The sequence below is a fragment of the Patiria miniata genome, unplaced genomic scaffold (assembly GCF_015706575.1).
Source record: "Patiria miniata isolate m_02_andy unplaced genomic scaffold, ASM1570657v1 HiC_scaffold_17, whole genome shotgun sequence".
Taxonomy (NCBI): domain Eukaryota; kingdom Metazoa; phylum Echinodermata; class Asteroidea; order Valvatida; family Asterinidae; genus Patiria; species Patiria miniata.
Window position 1 is genome coordinate 8,834,243 of NW_024037055.1, and position 18,477 is coordinate 8,852,719.

General features: G+C 39.9%; 1 pseudogene; it reads right to left on the reverse strand.

The window, feature by feature from the left end:
* Positions 1–8,103: 8,103 nt before the first annotated feature.
* Positions 8,104–13,274, reverse strand: LOC119724012 (annotated as a pseudogene).
* Positions 13,275–18,477: the final 5,203 nt, after the last annotated feature.

Genomic DNA, 18,477 nt, shown 5'->3' on the forward strand with positions numbered 1-18,477 from the left:
GACTTTCCCTTGAACTTGCATGCACAATCATACACAACTCTGAGCTTGTAAGGCTTGAGGGAACTCTTTCGGAGTAACCTTACACAGTAGCTTGTCGATCTTTGCTTTGTACTTAGGATACAGACGACCCTCAACCAACCGCTTGTCTAGAGAATCTAGTCTGGACTTGGCCACGACAAATTTGTTCGGCAAGGATTCCGCTCTACCTCTCCGACTTACATAAATAAAAATGAAAGTACACAAAATAAGGACGAAACTTACAGTCTTCACTAGCTTTCGGCGACGTGACGAAGACTGAAGCGTGTTGAAAATTCCCACGCTTAACTACCCATACTACACGTGATAAGCGTATTCTGCAATGCTATTGGTGAAGCAATGCCATGTGACTTGACATTCCATGCAAAGAAGGCAACGAATAATAATAAGCATGGAAGACATTTAATTCAAATTCATTCAAACTGAATTGTAAATTAAGAAAATAAAGAATCGGACGATGAACGTTCCATTCAAACAACATTGATTAGCTTATCAATAAAGATAACATAACAGTGACGATAACATTCCTATCCATTATTGTGTGCAGTAAAAATTTGCAGAGAAGCCTCCTTCACGAGTAATTAATTAATAAATATCACCCTTTTTGCCGGCTTCCATTGGTCTATATTGAATACGCTAATATGCAATTCGTTATCGTGTTGCCGGGCCGAAATCGGTCAACCATAGCGCATACGGCGCTATAGGATCTTTGCTGAAAACCATGCACGTGGGTTTGGTCGGCAAAAACTCCTCGCCGAAATTTTCCTTGTTCAAGGTGTAATACTAGCGTTTGCAACAACAGATTAAGCTGGAATATGGAATATACTTAGATGCTATAAGTGTTCAACTATTCGTGAAATCACAATTTTCGAAAATTCCTAGAAATTGATATGATTTGGGGACGTTTTCGAACGATTTCTTCCCGACTTGAAGGTCAACTTTACAAGTAACCAGTAATGAGGTTTTTGCATCGCTGACGGCGATTTTTTTCACTGACATTAAGTTGAGAATTTCTTCTTCCGTTATAATTAAACATTTCAATCACTCTGAGCATATTTTATGAGAAACAAACCGTTCAAAAGGCCATGTCTTTGGGTGCATGAATTTCACTGCTCCGTTATAGCGTCCAAGTACGTGTTCGGATTAACTTTGCCTATCAACGGGCCACGCTTCGCCTTCGCGACCACACAGCTGAACAGGGGTAATATTATTGAGAAGCGCTCTGAGACCTTTTGTATAAAGCGTTACAACCACGAGGTCAATTTTGAATATTTTTGTTGTTGTTCAGATACTCCCAAGCCTTGGCCTAAACCCCTATAAGTTTCATTTAATTTCAGTCACGCATCACTGTACTGTTGTCAGTTGATCACAACAACATTTTTGGACACTGTGACCAAGTTCCTTGCCTCATTCAGTTACACTACTGTGTTAAATAAGCTGTGTAGAATCTTTCACGTTGTGAAAAGGACTGAAGTTGGGAGTGGAATCGTTTGCCTGGATATCAGTCATGATGACAAGACATCAGTTTAATGCTCATGGGCAAATGATTCCAATCCCAAATCCCATCAGCCTTTTTTCCTCACAGCATACACAATTTTGACCACATGGTTCTGTAGTTATTTTAAAAACAGTCAGACGGACACTGTTTCGGGGACATACTGTAAAAGCACCACATTATGATCTCTGTCTAACTTCAAGTGATTTTAAAAAATACTCTTGAGCCCCTATAGTAAGATCCGTCCATAGCGCAACTCGTATAGCGACCCTGACTTGTTGCCCTTCACAACCAGTAAATTCCATACTCAGACATTTCCCAACTTCGGATGCAAGGATAAACTTTTCAAAATAACACACACTCTTATGATGTCGTATTGTGGTAGGTACATATATGCACGTATTTTAGTAGTTTTTGGCTTTGTTTGTGGTAGTTCGATTGATTTTTTTTCTTCTGATTTTGGGAATGTTACACCGGTAGAAATATGTATTCTTAGGGAGTAAAACTGTGTTCATATTCAGAAACTTCTTTACCTGCTTGTATAGGGTCTTTTAATGCCTCACTGTTGTGTGTAATTTGGTTTTATTGTGCATTTCCATCATTGTTGGCCAGTTGGAGTCTTATCTTGATACTTTTTGTTATTATTTGTCTTTGGTTTGATTTTTTTTTCCAGTTTTAAATGTATATGTACCTATTTTTAACGTTTCTGATTGTGTGTAATATGCTTGTTCATACGTCTAATTTATCTAACTTGATTTTTTGTTGGTCATAGATTTTATCATGTTAATTTTCCTTTTTTTCTTATAGACATTAAATTTCAAATGTTGTCCGTTTTGTTTTACAGTTACATGATTACTTATAGTTTTTATCTTTAACTGATTACTTTAATTTGTTCATCGTATTTTACACGGGAAGTGGTTCAAGGTGGGTTGTACAGTCTTTTCCACAACCCATGCCTTTGTAAAAAGTTTATAATAAAAATAATTAAAATAATAATATCTGACAATTTCGTCAATTTTGTTAACAAATTACTTTTGGGGTCTTTAATCAAAATTCCCTGATGAAGAAATGATTTGAACAATTCTATTCGTTTATTGAATCTCTTGTCATTTTGACTTGATTTAAAACATTAACTGGCATCTTGTGAAGAACTGTTCGCTGTTACCTTTGGATGTAACGTAAATATAGTTGTTAAAAATAAGTAATGTTAGTTTCCATTGTTTTGGTAACTCTGCTCAATCCATTTACTGCTGCGCTTTCTTCTATTAGTTGAGTCGACTAGTTAGCATTTGTTTTTATTTCCTCTACATGTATATTCAAGTTGTAATCTCGGGTAATTACATTATAGATTAACCTCTATTCGTGGACCTGCTGACGTTCATTAAATGCCAACATTGTGCACTATTTTAGGCCAAAGAATAAAAAGGTTGGCGTCCCAGTAAACAAAACACCAGAAAAGAACCTGTTTTGTGGAGAGAGCTTTTAGTGAATTTTTGGTTTGGTAGTTTTTAAACCAATTTTTTCGTTTTTATAACGTGATTTTGATTAATTATAAGCGGAACTATGTTTTCTCGTTTTTTTAAAGACCAATAGATTTTGGTTGTAGGCTACAGTTACCAGTAATTCATTAGTAATCTTCACGTTATTGTCTCTTGTTATTTACCTAGACATCTTACTGCCCTACATAACGTAATTATCTAGTGTGTAAAAGGTTATTTTTTTCGTTTTCTAAAGACCAATAGATTGTTTTGCTGTGACCTTCATTTACATGTTGACCCGAGGTGGGCGTGGTAAACCTTGGTGAAGCAATTGTGTCACTTGTTGGACATGATGAACGATATATTTTGCGTAAAAGCGTTATGTTGAATGATGAGAATGTTTTATGTAGTGAATATTATAATATTTAGCGATTCAAAGTCTCAACAAACAAATTTGACACACAAAAAAAAACAAAGCAAATACAATATTTTTTGAGTGCAAACTGTGACTACAGACGACGGTGGTCGAGAGGCACATATATACCAAGTAAACACCAGGATTCACGCTACGTGTATGGACAATAATGTCACACAATAATGTGCTGTAGTCTTCAACGTAGCACAACGGCGCCGGCCCAAGAGAGGGGCCGCCCCGATCCGGCAGGCGCAGCTTACATTGAACTGAATCTTCATTTGTAGTCCCCACGTTTTTCTAGGCTGCTCCATATTTAATAAATGATGGCGGTTACGGTATTGCACAAGATATACATTGCACTTGCTTTGAAGTGAATTGATAGGCACAATGCTGACATAAAATGTTACCCACGACTGTAACAATAAATATAACAGTACCGGATCTGGTTCCAAAATCAACTTTCAAAAATCACAAGGACTTTGGTTAGGCAAATGGAAAAATCGCACTGACAGTCCCGGGGGTTTCACTGGGTGAACAATCAAATCCTCGGTTTTTATTTTGGCAACGATGATAATGCCGATACGAACTGGGCCCCCAGAGTTGGTAAAATGAGCGGCGTTCTTAACAGGTGGAAAACTAGAGATCTCACGTTAAAAGGGAAAGCTATTGTTATAAACAAAAGCTATTGTGTTTATTTCTTATCGGTCGTCTCCATCGAGTCATTTGGAAAACAAGATGTAAATGGTACAGATAATTGTAACATTTTGCAAGTGTTCAAAGCGAGTTTGAAAAAATTCGTCTATCTCGAAAGAACAAGACTTGACGATAATACAGTTCGTTTAATTTATGCCAAAAACTCAGCTCTTTGTGTCCTTGACGAAAATACATTGAGATTTGCCTTCTAAATAGCCCATCCAAAATGCAGTGTTCCCACTTAATTGTTGATTAAGAATTGGTGATTTTCATTGTATGTCTGATCCTTTTACTTGTAATCGTTTATTTTTTTGGCCAGAGAGATGTTTTCTTGGAACATTTTCGTTTGCTTGTTTTGCTCGTGTTATTCTTTTAATTGTAATATAGTATTTACTTGATGTGACGTACTTGTAATCTTTCTGGAGTTGTGAATTAGTAATAAAAGGGGCCGTATAGCCCCATTGTCATGGAAAAAAGGGCGATAGGTTCATAATACAAGCGAAATCACGAATACGGAATCTATGAATAACCTATGCATGAAACGGCGCCGAAAGTGCATCCTGGTAGCATTGCTTGAATCGGTGAGGAGTTTCCAAAAATAATGTCGTATTTCGAAAACATTTGTGTAGATAATTCCGTCCTCATTGTTATAAAAACATTATATTAATGAAGGCTGGCAGGCAGGCCTTGTTTTACATGAGGTTGCAACTTTATTTTATTAAGCTCTATTTTGCTGAACGCCATTTGATAACTTGTAATGAATGTTAGTGGGCCCCAGTAATTCATGTAAAATATAGGGGCATAAGCTGGGTTGAGAAATTGTACAGATAAATAAATGATATGTCAATTGACAGGCTTTGGTCTGAAACCACTGCGTAAACCAGATTTGTTTTGGCATGTTTTACAGCAAGCCATTCCTGGTGAGGCGGTTTTAAAAGGTTTAATTTGAGGAAAGTCAGTTTTTCTCGCAGGCCATTAGCCGTTCCGGTTCGTTAGCCAATTTTATGTTGAACACATTTATGATGTGGAAAATGTATGGTGATTGCCTGACAACAGTGCTGGTTCGATTTATCTCGAGCAACACGGAACATAGCATAAAGCACATATCAATCGCAGTGGAGAAACGAATATCGGCCCTGTCAGCCAGTGAGGATGTCTTCAGGAAAGCTGCGCCGACATATAACGAAGCCCTAAAGAACAGTGGGTACAACCACAGCATCAAGTTTTCCGAGCACAATCCCTCGGAACCGAACAAGAAAAAAAAAAGATCTAGGAAAATAATATGGTTTAATCCACGGTATAGTGCCAATGTCGCAACAAATGTCGGTGGGAACTTCCTAAAACTGATCACCAAGCACTTTCCTGTAGGGCACAAGTTTCATAAGATCTTTAACAGAAACTCCATCAAAGTCAGCTACAGTTGTATGAAGAACATGAAATCGGTGATAATGTCACACAATGACAGGATCATCGCAAAGTCAAAAAGATCAGACTACCCCCCTGAGAACCCTGCAATTGCAGAATTAAAGCCGACTGCCCCCTACGTGGAAACTGCTTGGTGAAATCAGTCGTCTACAAAGCCACGGTTACCAATGGCAACGCAGTAAAGGCCTACATTGGGATCGCTGGCGGATCCTTTAGGACAGATACCGGAACCACACCAAGTCATTTCCGCAACGAAAAATATGAAAAAGAAACAGAACTTTTGAAATACATATGGGGCTTGAAGAAAAAAGTGTAGGTTACGCAATACGATGGGGCATTCTGAAAAAAATCCAACACAAACAGACGTAGATCCGGGCAATGCAATCTGTGTACAGAAGAAAAGCTGGTCATAGCTATGAACAAGAACAATGTAATCAATCGGAGATCCGAACTAATCTCTTAATGCCGTCACAGCGACAATAATACAAAACCAACGGACCGCAGCAAGAAAAAGTAACCACCCAGCCGTGCAAACGAAGAAGTCCATTCGCCTGATGATGATCGCCACGCAGTGTGCGTGTGCATGAAACCAATGGTAGCAGAATAGACTGAACCTATATGTTACTGGGGTACTGAAAACAGGTTTGTTTGATGTCAAGTTTTAAGGAGCTGATCTTCAGAAAACGCTGACATTGAGAGGAAACTTCTGTGGCATTTTTGCCGGGGGAGGGGCTAACGGATTTTAAGGGATTGATATTCAATTTTCAATTCAATTCAATTCAAGAAAACATTTATGCCATACTCCTTTAAAAAATACATCCATCATTGAAAAAGAAATCTGGTAAATAACAAGATAACAAAATCAATAAAAATGTCTCAAAAAGAAAAGAAAATTAATACCAGTAAGATACGCTATAAAGAAATGTTAAACTTATTTCGATTTATGTACAAAAGAAACTAAGGAGTATGGGGCTGTTTAAGTAAGCCGAGGCTTGTAGGAAACAGCCCTTACAGACAACAATAACAACAGAAAAACAACTTGATAACAACACACGGACGAGACAGACAAGACAAAAGACTTACACGACGATAGCTAACGGCAAAAAGAACAAAAAAATAGGAACAAAAATTATCAATTCAAAAACCGAGGACGACTTCAAACGTGAATAAACAAGGAGAGAAATAAAGGAGAGAAATATAACTATGTTACATAATGGGAGAGGAGGACTCGTTTATAAGAGATCTTAAATCGACCCACGGACGACTCCGTTCTTATGTCATTGGGGATGGCATTCCATAAACGAGGACCGTAAAACCGAAGGGTGTTGATAGAATACAAGGTGCGAGTGAAGGGAACAAACAGCCTATTTGTTTCACAGCTCCCAGTATTGAGTACTATGTTTTCGGTTGTTTTATGCGGATGGCAGCTCTACAAGTACCCATGTCTCTCCGTTAGTCCGTAGATTAGTTAGTTACAGTCAATTAGTCAGTTAGTTAGTTAGTTCATAAGCAAACACGTTAGTATAGTTAGCTAGTTCATGAGATAAACTATTACATTGTCAATTGCTCCTACATATTTTGACCGATTTCAACCAAACTTTGTCAAAAGTATCAGTAGCCCAGCCCCAACAGTTCACATGACATACTGGGGTCAAAGGTGATCATGGGTTCAAGGTCAAAAGAGATCAACACATTATTCGAAGCTCGGGACGCTATTTATAAAACACATGTAGAATGCTTCTCCTTTATACTTTATGGACCAAAACGTAGATGGCGCCTTGAACAACTGGTTGCGTTTAAGTTGTAAACCCCCACCCCCACACTGCCTACACTAAAAAACAAAAAGAACTCCCAAAGAAAGCTGTTCAAAATATCAGGAAAAAGGAGACAAAGTATAGCATATAAGTAAATGCACATATAGTAAGCTAGTGGATTTGATTTAGCCAACGGGTATTCCTTATACTCATTCTGATTAGGCTTCATTTGAAAAAAAAAAATGTTCCTAAATTAAATCGTTATTATCAGAAACAATTTAAAACAAAAATTTGGGAGAAATGAAAAATGTATAATGGTATTTTGTCAGCAGGACACTGGAGGCAACTTAATTTGTTAGTCGTTCGCAGATTAATTTGGTAAAACAAATACAGAAAATCATATCAAAGTTAAATCAGGAGCAATAACAGACTACATGAGGCTGGGTGGAATGTTAACAGCGAAAACAAAATTGATTTTAAAGTAGATTCTTTTATATATTAAATGTATTATATTAAAGTGACTTTTCGGTTGGGATGGCTTATGAGCAAAAGGCCGTTTCTGGGATTTCTCTGTTGTTTTCAAAAGTACAGTTATGTGATGATATCAGATAAAGACAAAAAGACATTGTTAGCACATAAATTCTTAATTAAAGCTAGCTATAATCACATTAACACCGCATGTTAATATACAGATCAAGGTTTGGAATTACTCCGATTGAATCAGGGAATCACTCCAGCCGACTCATGTGCAGATCATTGACGAACCTCTGATGTGACGATTCAATAGGGTATACCAAATCAGTTCTTTTAGTTGTGGCCGATCATCAGAAGCGAGAGTAGGTCCGACGATACCTCATTGGATCCTCCCTGCGGGGTAGATACCTTACTGTCGCGTACAAAGAATATCAACACGTTTGAGACTTGCGTTAAAATGTCACTAACGGTACAACTTCAATGCCTGAGCCCTTGTGTTCTTCGCCGACAAACTACACAGAAGGAACATCTGGTTCATGCATTGTGTTCTCTCTCAAGCTCAAGGACAACACTAAAAGGTACTTTGGTGAAAGGCAGAACGAAGTATTGAAACGAGTCCCTTACTTTCCTAAGTTACTATAATTTTTAATTGATTTGTGTATTTTTTATTAGATTTGTTATACTTAAATTATAGATCACCACAAAAACAATAAGCATTCACAAAACTCCAAACCTTATTCCCTGAAGCAATTGCGAAAAGTTCGTAACAAGTAACAGGGGCGGATCCAGGAATTTTTACAGGAGGAGGGGGGGTGTCATCAGCAAAGTCGATGCTGAAATGTAGACAGGGTTCTTTCCTTCGGACACTTGGCCTCCGTAATATCAATAAGTGGTCTGGGGTTGGGGGAGGGGGTGCATGCCATAATTTCAGGGGGGGGGGGGTGGTTGTGCTGCTTAAATCCAACCATCCTTAGCACTATATTACACCATAGTGTATAAATACCCCCGTAAACCAGCTGCCACTGTCCGAATTTTGTGCATTCATTGTGTGCAGACATTATTACCTATCACTTGTCGGGGTGTCAGAGCGGGGGGGGGGGGGGGGTCCACATGATTGTTCATGTACTTCTATTGGTAAAAAAAATGGATTCAAAGCTGGGGGGTTGAAACCCCCTCCCCCCACCCCCAAAGCCCCAAACGGATCCGCGCCTGAGTAATTCATACACGTTTCCAGACTGATTGGTCAATTCAAAGACCACCAACACTTGATTTGTTTCTGATGGTTCTTATTTTCGTACCAAATGATACTAAAAATAACTCATTTGAATTCATTGGATCTATAATCGTTTTGCTTCATGCTTTGCATAGCAAGTCGAACTTCACGTAAAGACAAAACTTTCATCTGTCAAACCTTGTTGGTTGTAAAAAGAAAAGAAAAAAAAGAACGGTCGTCATACCTTGGCGCCATATTGGGGAGTTGTACGTTCCAGAGATCGCACTCATCTTTCAGGAGATTCTGCCTGTCCACCATTGACGGGGACAAGTCCTTGTAGTACATGGTCTGCGTGTTGAACTTATGCCATGTCTTAGCATCCGGCGTCTCCAATTCGTTCAGGCTTTCCAAGTTGGGATTACCGATGAAGAAAAGGAGGGAGAAAAAGATTTAATCTTTTCCTCTATGAAAAAAATAGTGTCAAACTTGAAAGGGGGCTGCCCAATAAACATTATTGATAACGCAGTAAAACTTTTAATTATAAGGACGTTGGCTGTAAAGTTTAAAGGGGTTCCTTCTAGAAAACACAGCATTGCAAATTGCCTTATTTCCTTATTTGTTTTAAAAACCTAGTTATAACCACACTCGAAATTAGAAGGAAAAGAAACAATTTATGGTAGAGTAATAATTTAATGTTAAATTTCCTTACCCGGTTTTGGCAAAGGTGGTCCAATATCGCATCATGTCCACCGAAATGTCTACCTCTTCCGCCGACAATGGAAGCCTGTCATAAAGGTGGTGCCGAAGACATAGGCGAGGTCATCTGCGTGGGGCACGATGTCGTCCCAAGTCGGTAGGGGAACAAAGTGGAAGGAGGACACATGGGTCATCTGGTACAGGTAGGTGTTTGGGTTGGCCGCAGCACGGTATCGGTAGGACAGGTGAATCCCTCGTCCGTGGTGAGGCAGGAAAACGGCCGGAGGTAGTTGGCTTGGGTGGAGTCCGTGTAGTTCGCGCTGATCACGTTCAACATCGCCTGGTCGTGCTCCGTGAAGACATAACTGCTGAGAGATCCGTCAATCTGCTCCTTGCTGATGACAAGGTTTTAGCCCAAGGAGGTAGGCAATAAGGCCTTGAAGGCAATCAAGGCGCTTCCTCTCGCTGGGTGCCCAGCAGGACGTCACTGCTCTTAAACTCACCGAGTCGGAAGAGCTCGGCTGGGTCTTTGGTCAGAAACTCCCCGTCGATGGTAGGCACGAATGGGATCAGGTTGTTTTTCGTTAGCAACGCCGCCACAAAAATCTGAAGGAAAGAATGAACACAGAAAAACTAATTATATAAAACAACCCAACAGGGTTAAAACCGAAGATGACACTGCAAACTCAGTGTGGAAATAAAGGAGTCATATAGGAACGTTAATAGGGCACATTGCTTCCATTGGAAATATTTTTGACCTAGACAATTGAAGTGTCTACAAACTCCTCTGACGCCATAGTTGTTAGGTTGTATAAGGGGTCTGTCCGTTCATTGGACTCAAATGTACGGGATATAGATGCAATTGATTGTTAGATGATAACTTCTCGCAACTTGTGTGATCCACCAGCAATCACTACGAGGAAACTGTACACTCTAATTGTATAACTTGATTTTGATATCCAATGTATGCCTGACAGAACAAGACAACAAAAGGTGTTAGTCTTGGACCATGCATGTATTAACTGTCATAGAACCACGGTAGGGGATAAACGTATAAAAACCTAAAGGTTACCTTTTTAGGACGGCTTTCAATCATTCAAACTATCTCGAGATTTTCGCTCTGAGGGTCCAGTGCTATCATTCCAACTTACCGGGTAAGCAGCACTCATGATCTCGTCCGTGGTTTTCTTCTTGAGGCAACTGACCAGACTTGAACTGCTTCCAAAGGCCCAGCATCCGGCATTCCTACCGAGTCCGAAGGCGTCATCTTGGGCCTTGGTTGGGTCAAGGACTCCCCAAAGAGCTGTTGCAGTTCCACTCTGAGATGAAGAAGTTGAATGTAAAGGGGAAAAAACATTTTACCCGAAAACAAACGTTTTAAATACTTGCTAAGTTAGATGAACTGTCAAAAATGTAGATTGTTTGTCAAAGGAATTATTTAACATCCTTCCGTAATTTAAGAAGCTTTCTGTTTGAAGAAGAGTAGCACGTTGTGACAGCAACGGATACTCTGCCTTGTGTTTCACTGAAGTTTCAACTTGAACAAATATCGAAATTGACACATTTGACATTTTGTTGGTAGATCCCTTGACATACAGGGTGAGTAAAAAAAACGAAACCCAAATAGCAGGACCAATGTTTGGATGAAGTTTTGCCTGTTGCACTTTCACAATATAAGTTATGAAAGGCCAGCCATTATAAAGCTTTCTTTTAGTACAAGAATCATTCAAATCACTCATGTACTTTTTCAAGATTAAACACACACAGCGTTTTAAAGTTCTGTCCACGGATCACAAAAAAGTAAATGTTCTTTCAGCAAAACGCAAACAGTTCTCATAGGGATGCATGTGAATTGTTTTCGTTTTGCTGAAAGAACGCTTACTTTTTTTGTGATCCGTGGAAAGAACTTTAAAACAGTGTTTGTGTTCAAAATTCTGTAACTTGAAAAGTACATGAGTGATTTAAATGATTCTTGCACTAAAACAAAGCTCATTGATGGGCGGTCATATCCTCGATTTTGAAAGTGCTACAGGCAAAACTTCATTCAAAAATTGGTCCGGCAATTTAAGTTTTTTTTTTTTATCACCCTGTATTAACTTAAGGACCGCAGATTTATATTTGAGAAGAAAATGCTGTGCCACGGACGCCGTTGGTTGAAAGGGAGACTGCAGTGGCATATGCAGCCTCCCTGATGTTCCTTTTATGAAGCATATTAATGCAGTACTTGAGTTGTTGGAGGTACTTAACATGTCTGCCGCCATCAAGTGTCCGAGCAAGTCTCAGTCTTCAAAGTCTTGAATCACACCATAAGCACGTACCTGCATGATAGCCCTGTCGTAGTAACCCCAAGATTGCTTGGCGAGCGTCATGAGACTGACCGACACGCCACCAGCACTCTCTCCGAAGATTGTGATCCTGCTGTTGTCTCCTCCAAAGTCTGGAATAATGATGATGATGATACAAAGAGATCATACTGGCCTCATAAGATGTAAGATTAAAATTATGATCACAATATTCTGTAGCAGAATTCCGATGTATATTAAACCCGAGGCGCAAAAGTTAGGGGTTTAAAAATCTCAAGAAGCCAAAGCCGGAGACGAAACCGAGATTTGGAATGGAAACACCAAATATAAAATCCAATCAAGGTCAAATCAAACTGAGATAGCTGAGTTTTACAAACAGATTATCACCAGTGACATATGGTTGTGTGTAAGAGCCAACTCCACCAGCTCTTCAACCGTCTCAAGGTGTTTTGATATGGTTACATTGCGTCCACTGCAATGAGTCCTATTTGGAACAGATCACGAAATCAGTTTTTCTCTGCCATAGGGGTTCTAAGATAGGCTAATCATGCACAATCTTGGAGACCGGATCGCCATGCCTAGCTACCTCCCCCATCGTGAACGCCCCACTGCTTATCGTCTCAAACTCACACACTCACCAGCGATATGTTGCTTGACCCATTGGAGTGCTAAGCATCAAGCTGATCCCACATTCCGTTGTTACCAGGAAGCTCGCCGTCCCCTGCAAACAAGTAATAACAAAATACAGACATCGTTGAATGATTCGGAAAAAATGAAAAATAAAAAAAGCCAAACCTTGCGAATATTACACAGACGAGGGGAAAATCTGGTTTGCAATGAGTGTAATTAACAGTTGGTGGTAAATAACGAAAGCGAAACGTAGATGCAGCTTCGACATACTTTGGCCGAGTCTTCGATATTTCAATTCTTGGGGATATTTTGGCCGTTTTTGCTTTTGTTTCTTGCCTTATTTAATCTCATTTCAAATTTCGAAAATGTTCTTTTCCCTCGTACATAGATTTAGCGTACGTTTTCTGGGGTTTGGCTGATTAACATTTCTGTGGTGATGAAGCCGCCCACAATGTATTTTGCCCTTAACATAATATGCGGATGTCAGTAAAAGAATTAATTGTGAAAGGCTGAGACCCACCTGTGCTGAGGAATCCGAAGACTCCGAGTCGGTAGTTAAAAGTGACCACGATGACGTCACGATAAGCGGCCAGGGAAATCCCGTTGTAAGTCTCGTCCGAACCGGTGCCCACCAGGAACGCCCCACCGTGGATGAACAGCATGACAGCAGCTTTGGTCGGCTAACAAACATATGGGATACAAATATAGACCTTGGGCTCATACGCATACGCAGAACAGCGGCGTAACAACAGGCTCTTAATGGACCGCGATCTATAGCCACCCTAGCGCCAGCAAAAAGTCCCATCCTCGACAAAAAGGGAAAGGCTCGCACTCGCACTTGTCAAAGCCAGTTCTGAATTGGAATTGCATATATGTACATAATCCAAACGCCGCTAAATGTACATGACAGTATGTGCTTATGACAGCGCCCCCAAGTGTCTATAACCCCCTTTTAATACTTTCTGAATTTGCTATGTAAACATTTCAAGAACTCGCTCCGTTAAAACCCACAATGATCATTTCAGGATGGAACTTGCGACGCGGCACTGTTCGTTTCATTGTTTGCTGTTAATGACGTCTGAATTACTTACCAACCATCTGAGAAAGTTAGAATATCGCCTATGGAAGATTATCTGTAGCCTCCACATGCAGATGTGAGCCAACATTTTCAAAAATTCTTCCACATATTATTTTACCTGTCTCAATTATTTGCCATTACTATTAAATGTGCACTCTACTTACCCATTGGTTTAATCTACTTACCTTAGGGTTAGGCACCCAGATGTTCATGTTAAGGCAGTCTTCGCCTGTGTTGGTGCTCACCAGCGGCTGAGGGCATTGGGTCCCGAACGTCGTCGCGTCCAGGTCACCGGACCATGGCTTCTTCGGCTGGGGCTTGGCAAAGCGCTCTGGTGGCTCAGCGAAGGGGATTCCCCGGAAGACATCCACGTAGGTGTCTAGGATCGGGTAGGTGTTACGCTGAAAGTGTACGGTCTCTCCGACCACGGCACCGAGACCGGAGATGTCGACCCGCGGACCGGCGCACAGAACGCCGAGGGGACCCACGGCGGTCACCGTCAGAATCGATAGTAGAGCCAGCATCGTAAACCAACCACGTTGAGGAGAAATATTATTTGTGTAAGTTGTGACGGAAGTCATCAAAGAACTGCTCAAACTAAAACCTCCATGGCTTTTTATAACATTATTTCCAACCTCTGGACCATCTGGCTTGCTGATAAGGACTAATAATTAATGAGTAATTAATGACAGTTCATCAACCTTAATTGCAAGTAATTAGTTTGATGGATGAAAACTGACGACAGAAATAGTTTTCGGAGACAGTTATCAATCTCTGTCAGGCATCTTACGATCGGAATGATAATAGTGTCAATTGTACACAGTGGTCTTACTATAGGCCCAATATGCTACTTAAAGCAAAGTCGGGGCCTACTGTCGTAAATGGGTATAGTTTTGTTATTTAATCTGCTTAATTTTTTGAGCATCTGTTGGCTCTTTTCCCAATCACTATAGCAGTAGAATAAGTTATGTATCCAAATGAGTGGGGTCGGCAAATTCATAACTCCTTCCCCCCTGGGATAGAATTACTCTCGTTGGCAAACTCGTCGGCGTTTTCTCGAAGAGACGAATTGGGCCAAAAAACATATTTTAAAAAAAGCCGAAATCGGTTAAGTGAACAGCAACGAACGTTTGAGCGAAGTTTTTTTGGTCAAAATCAGTTTAAATTAACGAAATCATGACAATCGATGTAGGACAAATTTCATCTGAATCGTATTTTGAGTTTTCACGAAGAGACGAATATACCTATCGCCGTTTGCGCGTTGGCCACGCCCCTTAGACAACTCCATGGATTTTTTGTACGTTACTAGTTCTGTTGTCTCAGATGTTGCGCGTTCTGCGTCCATTATCATGTAAATTGGACACTTTTTCACAAGCTACGTTGACGCAATTCTAACGCGATTCTACGTGATAGGTCAATGGAGCGCATGCGAAGGGCACAGCAACGCGCACGTGAGATTTGAAGTTTTCACAATAGATATAATTAAAAGACAAGAAAAGACGAGTTCGCACAAAGGGTATGGGCAATGGATACTGGCAATTTGCCAAACCAATAGGCGTGTGGAATTTTGAGTTTTCATGAACAGACAAATCTCTATGGAGGTTAGTTACTCCGCAATGAATTGTTCCATGATACTGCAATTGGTAAATATTTGAAGTTTAAGATCTCAACTTACTATCTGTATCAAAAGTTAGTTGGCATGTGCTCCAAAAATAGGCCAAATGTTTATTTCAAAAAGTGACCAACTTAAAACTCGTTTTTCTCAAAACCACATTTGAACACCCCGCGGCCCAATTCGTCTCTTTGCGAAAACACTGGCGAAATGGTTATCCTGTCGACAAAATCGTTTATATTTGATATTAAAATGTCTTAATATATTTCATAATATATTTATATAAAATAATGAATGGGTACCATTATAAAATACCAACAGTTCCTTAGCTTCATCAACAAGCTCTGCTGCCGTGAGGCGCAGGGAAGCACCTTCGTAAAATGTCAAGGCATAATAAAATTTACTCGCGACCCCAAAACAGAAACGTATGAAACGCAAACAGTTGTGGGTGCGTCTAATTGAAGACCTTCGTGCGAATACTTTGCAAGTCTCCCAGCTGTCTTAGTCACTGTGAATGATTGTTTTGTTTACCGGCAAAATTCGAAGAGGTTTATCAGCTAATTCTTCAACGTCCACCGCCAGGAAAGGCTGACTCCTTCCCAGGTTTATCGGTCAGACATCACACAGTTATGTATACCTTGAGTTTGATAGTGGGCGCTGTTCCGACAGCATATGGACGTAGATTGACGACCTTCTTACTTGGTAGCATAATACATTAGATAAGGATAACTCCTAAGGGATCTCAGTAATATTGACGACCTGATATCGCTTATAGGCTGATTTCCTTTATGCAATCAGACATCACAAAAAAATTCGTCGGGTGCCCGGCAGTAGGGCATATGAGCGTTCTGACGCCAAAATCATTTTCAAGAAAATTGCATTTAAAGGTTCCAATGTTCCCCCCTCGCACATTATGACGAAAATGTTTACATTTCATCAAAAATGAATACATAATCATGTTCTTACAAAAAAGCTCTGTTTGGCAGGGCAGGCGGTTTCAAACAACGCTTTGATATGGAGAGTAGTCTAAAATCTTCAATAGGGCTAGACGTTGTTAAAGGTATAGTCCATCATTTGTAATTTGTGCATTTTGTTCTTTTGAAGCAACAAAAGTGCTCAAAATCTAAAGAAAGGTGCTGAACAACTAACCTGATGAAGTTTTAGCTCAGTGAATGCTGTATCTTCCGTGAAAAAAACAACATTTTAGGATCCCAATTTAAAATCAAAAGTTGCTTAATTATGTTTTGAATTGGGCCTGAATTCAGCGTCCGAGACACGTTCTCACTGAGCCGATTGCAGCTATGATATAAGTCGCGTAGCTATAGCAACTGCGCGCGCGTTTGCGTCGTGTCAACGCTTGCGCGCGCTTCGCCGAATAAAAAATGAACTACCAATGAAAATTTCCAACGATGCTTCTTAAGACGCACCGTTTGAAAGGCTTTTTTGGTTGATGATTTCTTCAAAATGACAGCTTGCCATAAAGAATAATTTCACAGGGAGTTTAGTCCCCTATCTTTCAACCAAGTATGTTTTCCATCACTAATTACGTCAGTTACTTTTTGGTGAGCTGCAAATGATGGACTCTGGCTTTAAGGTTGAATACGCACAAACCCGTGGCCGCGATAACCCCACTGCGAGAGGGCGTATCACGACCAACCAATATTACCCACGAACCCGTCTGTAACAACGTCTAGAGAAATTCACAAAATATCTCCCCCCCAAAAAAAAAAAATGGGAGAAACAAGTGCGCATGCGCAACTTCTGCAGGCAATTATGGTCCGTTTTCAGTCCCTGGCACTACACACCACAAAAGAGCTGACCAGCGAAATTGCACAAAACTCTTGCTGCATTTTTTTTTATACTACTGAAAGAATTAAGACTTTAGTTGGGAATTACAATTACATGGTTTGAATGCGCGCTGCATATATTAGGCCACACAGGTGCGCGCATTACACAACCGATACGAATATCTCTAGACGTTGTTCCTGACTGGTTCGTTTCGTGGGTGACATTGGTTGGTCGGGCTCCCAATATGCTTGATTTGGTCACTTAAAAATGTCCCCACTTAAAAATGTCCCCAGCTTGGTTGCATGTTTTAGGATGGACCACGAATCCTAGACACCAGGATAAACGACTGTTCTGAGCTCTAGTACAAAATGCACTCAGTGGACTTGCCTTAATTGGTTAGACGCGTGATAACGGGCATTAATAGCCGTTGGCGCGTAATGGCGAATTTTCCAGATGAGCCATCGTGTTGGGTTTTTGCACGACATCTAAAACGGAAATATTCATAAAACTGTATTAGTAAAACTACTTCTTATTTAAGATAGAATTGTTCCAAATTATTTTAAAAATGAATACTTCAGGATATAACAGATGGTGTTGTGCAGTTTTTGTCGTCATATAGAAAAAGTATTTACCCAGGAAATAAACGTCAAATTCGAGAACACCGTTTACCCAATTTTCGTTGTTAATTAGGGTTTTATTAAAAGTTTTAGAGAGATAGGATGCCGAACCGATGAAACAAAAACGACATTTCATCGTTCATCTTAAAGCTAAAGATATTGTGCTCGGCATTACCATGGTTATGTAGTTATCACTTATCAGAATTCAATAATAAAGACCAAAAACGTATACTCATGTATACTCGAAAATATAATTCGCTGGCTTGGCAGACTTCGAGGCAAGAGCCTTGCAAGTCTGAAAGCTGCCGCACGCAGTGGTCTTTGCTGAAAAGTATTCATGGTATTTGACACCAGTACAGGCCGTTATCACGCGTCTAACCAGGAGTTTGGATGAGTCGTTCATCCTTGTGTGTAGGATGGATGGACAGACTTTCTCAGATGCTTATGAACATCAACAGTAGGAAATTAAAGGTAGGTATTAAAAACATACCAAAAACCTTACAAGTGTCTGGATCCTCTTTTCTTTTTAAATTATAGCAATAAATGTGGTAAGTCCTCAATTACACTTCTACAACGAACCATCGACTCTTCAATCCTTCAAATTAAACAGGTGAGCCCTTCAAATTTGTGAAGTGACTCTTAAGCCATCAAATTCAAAACTATGAATAAATAACTTGTTCTAAACTTTCATAAAGAAAACTTGAATAGCATCTTACATAAGTTATTTAATTATACAGACTCTCAATAAACAATACTTTTTACTTAAGATT